Source organism: Bison bison, unplaced genomic scaffold (assembly GCF_000754665.1).
Source record: "Bison bison bison isolate TAMUID 2011002044 unplaced genomic scaffold, Bison_UMD1.0 scf7180017864236, whole genome shotgun sequence".
NCBI classification, from domain to species: domain Eukaryota; kingdom Metazoa; phylum Chordata; class Mammalia; order Artiodactyla; family Bovidae; genus Bison; species Bison bison.
In genome coordinates, this window is record NW_011494808.1 from 11,239,424 (window position 1) to 11,246,007 (window position 6,584).

Sequence of the window (6,584 nt, forward strand, 5' to 3'; positions counted from 1 at the left end):
GGCTATGGTTTTACCAGTAATCATGTATGGATGTGAGAGTTGGACCATAAAGAAGGCTGAGTGCTGAAGAATTGATGCTTTTGAACTGTGGTATTGGAGAAGACTCTTAAGAGTCTCTTGGACTGCAAGGAGATAAAACTGGTCCATCCTAAAGGAAATCAGTCCTGAATGTTCATTGGAAGGACTGATGTTGAAGCTGAAACTCCAATACTTTGGCCACCTGATGCTAAGAGCTGACTTATTGGAAAAGACCCTGATTCTGGGAAAGATTGAAGGCGAGAGGAGAAGGGGATAACAGAAGATGAGATGATTGGATGGCATCACTGACTCAATGGAGATGAGTTTGAGTAAACTCTGGGAGTTGGTGATGGACAGGGAGGCCTGGCGTGCTGCAGACCATGGGGTCACAAAGAGTTGGACACAACTGAGCGACTAAACTGAACTGAGACATGAGGAGATGCAAGGACATCCAGTTATCTAAAGACCTGTCCCGCCAGATTCCCTGGAGCACAGAGTGCCTCACTCCACCCTGCACTCCTCAGCAGGTGCTGAGGGTCAACAGCAATGGCAGCCTGGGTTTTAATCTCTGTAGAGGTAGATGGCAAATGCCTTTGTTGTTCTGTCATTGGCAATGCTCTTGTTAAGTGCCAATTTGTAGTTGACAATGGGTTATTCTTGTTTGTGGAAATCCAGCTTAGAGCCATCTCTTGATGTGTGAGAATTTCCCAGACCAGGTCCCCAGACAAATCCTGCAGGGCCAGGGCTCCCTTACTTCATTATATCTGCTCATTTGACTGGAAACCAGCAATAACATAGTTTTCTTTAAATCTGATCTATCATCCAGGCCTTAAAGTAGGCCTGGGTAATATTTCCCATCCCACTCTATAGGCTTGGGTTCCAGGAATGAATTATAGTCAGATGTCCGTGTTTTTACAGATGAGGAAACTGAGACCCAGAGAGGGTGGAGGACTGTCCAAGGGAGAACAGGACATCCTTCCAGGAACCCTGGATGCTGGGTTTTTTAATGAGCTCCCTACCCAGCATGGTCTTCAATCAGCAAGTGTTGACCTTGAGGATAAACTATAGGTGAAAATGTAAAAGGCTTTTTGAAAGAATGTGCCTACCAGCTGTGCCTCTTATGGAGTATTTTCACCATATTCCCAAACCTGGGAAAGTTCTGGGCACAGGGCAGATGCTTCATAGTTTTTATTGAATAAGTTCAGTTTCACATAATTATATCCATAGTGTCAGCAACACTATGAGGTATATTAGAACAGTGGTCTTCACAGTTGGTACTTCACAAATCAGTAAAGAAAGAGAACTCTTTTTATTAGGAAGACTGTAACAGAATTGCTGTTTTAAGTTTATCCCACAAGGATATTTTAAAAAATGAAACAAATCTTTCCCATCATCTCCAAGGCTATTGGAGGTCTGTTGAGGATCCCATGCAAGGGAGGTTCTACCTCTTGGGACACCCCTGCTTCAGCATCTCCCTTAAGCCAGCAATCTGGGACAGCTGAGTACACTTGAAGTTCCTTCCTTACCTTCAGGGGTTTTTGTGGAAGACAATTTTTTTTGATGGACAGGAGTGGGAGAAGTTTTCAGGATGTTTCAAGTTCAGTCAATTTATTGTGCACTCTATTTCTATTTCTATGGTCTTCCATACTGGCACAGTCAGTAAAGAGTCTGCCTGCAATGCGGGAGACCCAGGTTCAATCCCTGGGTCAGGAAGATCCCCTGGAGAAGGACATGGCAACCTACTCCAGTATTCTTGCCTGGAGAATCCCATGGACAGAAGACTGTGGTGGGTTATAGTCCATAGGGTCATAAAGGGTTGGACACGGCTGAATGATGGAACAGTTATTTCTAATATCATTACATCAGCTCCACCTCAAATCATCAGGCATTAGATCCTAGAGGTTGGAGGACCCTGCTTTAGTTCCCTCTTTACACAGGTCCTGCCTGCTTCCTCCTCCTCTTCCACCTTCAGAACTACCTGCTAGGCTTCTCTGAGTGTGACTATAAGCCTCCTTCCCTCACTTCCTTTCCTGATCCCAAGTCCCTTCTCTTAACTTGGTTTCCCTGATCTCCATTTAGGCACCTTTGCCGCAGGTGGCCCTAGTGGTAAAAAACAAATCTGACAACGCAGGAGTTTGATCCCTGGGTCAGGAATATCCCCTGGAGTAGGGCACGGTGACTCACTCCAGTATTCTTGCCTGGAGAATCCCATGGACAGAGAAGCCTGGCAGGCTATGGTCCACAGGGTTGTAAACAGTCGGACATGACTGAAGCAATTTAGCACAGCATACCAGAGGACTTTTGCACTGCAGACTCATGTGATTGTTTTGGCTCTTTGGAGTCCCTTGTCATTCCATGTGTATGTTAGGGTCAGCTTGAGTATTTATTCCTAAAGGACTTTTGTAATTCATATTGAATCTTCATTTCAGATTGAAGATGCATTGCACAGCATTGCCATCTTAAGTCTTCTCATCAGTATTGAATATCTTTATATTTATTTAGGGTTTTTTTCCCAGCAAATGTATATAATTTCCAGTGTGACATCTTGTCCTCCTCATTAACTCAATCCCAAAGTATTTTATTAATGTTGACATTATTGAAAGCAAATTAAATTCCTTTTCAGATTATTAATTGCTAGTATGTACAGATAAAACTGTGTAATCATTTATTTTTGTCAGTTTGGACAACTTGACAGTTCATTTAAACTTTTGGTTACAAGCCAGCACTACATTATTAGGTTTCTTAGTTTGTTCTTGCTTTGGCTATTGAGAGCTACTTCCATTGGCTCTTGTTTTCATTTAACATTTCTCTTTGTGGGTTTTTTTTTTCTTTGTCTTTCTTTACTTTCTCATACATGAAGATTATCCTGGCTCATATATTTACTGTCTCAATTCTAGTCTCAGTCATTTCTTCAAAGAGCTTCTGTCATTTATGTATTTATTTATTTACATTAAATTATTTTTGGTTATGCTGGGTCTTTGTTGCTGCACGTGGGCTTTCTCTAGTTGCAGCGAGCAGAGGCTACTCTCTAGTTTCTGTGCCTGGGCTTCTCATTGCAATGGCTTCTCTTGTTGCAGAAATTGTGCTCTGGAGCGTGCAGGCTTCCGTAGCTGTACAGGGGCTTAGTTGCTCCTGGGCATGTGGAATCTTCCAGAGAAGGCAATGGCACCCCACTCCAGTACTCCTGCCTGGAAAATCCCATGGACGGAGGAGCCTGGTAGGCTGCAGTCCATGGAGTCGCTACGAGTCGGACATGACTGAGTGATTTCACTTTCACTTTTCACTTTCATGCATTGGAGAAGGAAATGGCAACCCACTCCAGCGTTCTTGACTGGAGAGTCCCAGGGACGGGGGAGCCTGGTGGGCTGCCATCTATGGGGTCACAAAGAGTTGGACACGACTGAAGTGACTTAGCAGCAGCAGCAGCAGCATGTGGAATCTTCTAGGGCCAGGGATTGAACTCGTGTCCCCTGCATTGGTAGGGAGATTCTTTACCACTGGACCACAGCGAAGTGTCCTGTTCCCATTTTATTAGAAAGTGATATTAAAAGCATACATTTAGAAGCTAATATGCTCAGCTGAAAAGCATGGAAATATATACATGTATTCCAGCTTATCTTTGAACATATTCAGCTAAAGATAATTTATGGTGATGTCTCCAATCTGATCATTGTGACATGGATAGTCATAGGGCCCACATGGGTTCTCATTGATAAGATGGCTCCATATGTCAACCTCACAAAGAATAGAATCACAGTGATCCATGAGACTGACCAAATTGCCCAAATGGCATGCTGTTTTCTCACTGGCGCCTGTGTTCTCAATGCTGCGAGACACCAGATTCCAGACCTCCGGCTACATGACCATCCCTTGAGAGAATTTTTCATTGGTGTGGTATAAGAAGAACTCTGTCAGAAAGGGATAAGGGCCAGTCACCCTCTGGTTTCCCTGTATTACGTTTCCTTTTCTTGCCTGACTGCCCAGCTCACTCTCTTTTTCTCTGCACTTGCCTTACATTCTGGCACCCAAACCTGGTGGGGAAGATCCACCACAACTGGGTGGGCTCCTCTGATGAGCCCACCTCTGGTGATCCCCTCCCTTGGATTTTGCTGAGAAACTGAGATGAGCTCTGGGACGGGACTCTCCACTCGCCTTGCTGGCCTGACATGCACACCCTGGCCCATACTGCATCCATGGTAATATACATGTTTCAATGCTATTCTGTCATATCATCCCACCTTCACCTTCTCCAATAGAATCCAAAAGTCTGTTCTTTACACCTGTGTCTCTTTTGCTCTTGTGTATAGGGCTGTTGTTACCATCTTTCTAAATTCCATATATATGTGTTAATATACTGTATTGGTATTTTTCTTTCTGGCTTACTTCACTCTGAAAAACGGGCTCCAGTTTCATCCCCTCATTAGAACTGACTCAAATGTGTTCTTTTTAATGGCTGAGTAATATTCCATTTGTATATGTACTACAACTTTCTTATCCATTCATCTGCCTATGGATATCTAGGTTGCCTCCATGTTCTAGCTATTCTAAACACTGCTGCAATGAACACTGGAGTATATGGGTGTCTCTTTCAGGTCTGGTTTCCTCGGTGTGTATGCTCAGTAGTGAGATTGCTGGGTCATATGGCAGTTCTATTTCCAGTTTTTTGAGGAATCTCCACAATATTCTCCATAATAATTTGCATTCCCACCAACAGTGTAAGAAGGTGCCCTTTTATCCACACCATCTCCAGCATTTACTATTTGTAAACTTTTTGATGGCAGCCATTCTGACTGGCATGAGATGGTACCTCATTGTGGTTTTGATTTGCATTTCTCTGATAATGATTGATACTGAGCATCTTTTCATGTGTTTGTTAGACATCTGTATGTCTTCTTTGGAGAAATGTCTGTTTAGTTCTTTGGCCCAGTTTTTGATTGGGTCATTTATTTTTCTGGTATTGAGGTGAATGAGCTGCTTGTATATTTTTGAGGTTAATTCTTTGTCAGTTGTTTCTCTTGCTATTATTTTCTCCCATTCTGAAGGCTGTCTTTTCACCTTGCTTATAGTTTCCTTCGTTGTGCAAAAGGTTTTAAGTTTAACTAGGTCCCATTTGCTTGTTTTTTCTTTTAATTTCATTAGTCTGGGAGGTGGGTCATAGAGGGTCTTGCTGTGATTTATGTCAGAGAGTGTTCTGCTTATGTTTTCCTCTAGGAGTTTTATAGTTTCTGGTCTTAAATTTAGATCTTTAATCCACTTTGAGTTTATGTTTGTGTATGGTGTTAGAAAGTGTTCCAGTTTCATCCTTTTACAGGTAGTTGACCAGTTTTCCCAGTACCACTTGTTAAAGAGATTGTCTTTTCTCCATTCTATATTTTTGCCTCCTTTGTCAAAGATAAGGTGTGCATAGATGTGTGGATTCATCACTGGGCTTTCTGTTTTGTTCCATTGATCTATATTTCTGACTTTGGGCCAGTACTATAATGTCATGATGACTGTAGCTTTGTAGTGTATTCCGATTGAATTCCAACTTTTGCAGTCTAGTCCCCTATGATGAAAAGAAAATTAGAGATACCAAGGGAACATTTCATGGAAAGGTTGGCTCAATAAAGGACAGAAATGGTATGGACCTAACAGAAGCAGAAGATATTAAGAATAGGTGGCAAGAATACATAGAAGAACTGTACAAAAAAAGATCTTCACGACCAAGATAATCATGATGGTATGATCACTCACCTAGAGCCAGACATCCTGGAATGTGAAGTCAAGTGGGCCTTAGAAAGCATCACTACAAACAAAGCTAGTGGAGGTAATGGAATTCCAGTTGAGCTATTCCAAATCCTGAACTACAACTACAAAGATGATGCTGTGAAAGTGCTGCACTCAATATGCCAGCAACTTTGGAAAACTCAGCAGTGGCCACAGAACTTGAAAAGATCAGTTTTCATTCCAATCCCAAAGAATGGCAATGCCAAAGAATGCTTAAATTCCTGCACAATTGCACTCATCTCACAAGCTAGTAAAGTAATGCTCAAAATTCTCCAAGCCAGGCTTCAGCAATATGTGAACCGTGAACTTGCAGATGTTCAAGTTGGTTTTAGAAAAGGCAGAGGAACCAGAGATCAAATTGCCAACATCTGCTGGATCATGGAAAAAGCCAGAGAGTTCCAGAAAAACATCTGTTTCTGCTTTATTGACTATTCCAAAGCCTCTAACTGTGTGGATCACAATAAACTGGAAAATTCTGAAAGAGATGGGAATACCAGACCACTTGACCTGCCTCTTGAGAAACCTATATGCAGGTCAGGAATCAGCAGTTAGAACTGGACATGGAACAACAGACTGGTTCCAAATAGGAAAAGGAGTACATCAAGGCTGTATATTGTCACCCTGCTTATTTAACTTATGTGCAGAGTACGTCATAAGAAACATTGGGCTGGAAGAAGCACAAGCTGAAATCAAGATTGTTGGGAGAAATATCAATAACCTCAGATACGCAGATGACACCACCCTTATGGCAGAAAGTGAAGAGGAACTAAAAAGCCTCTTGATGAAAGAGAAAGAGGAGA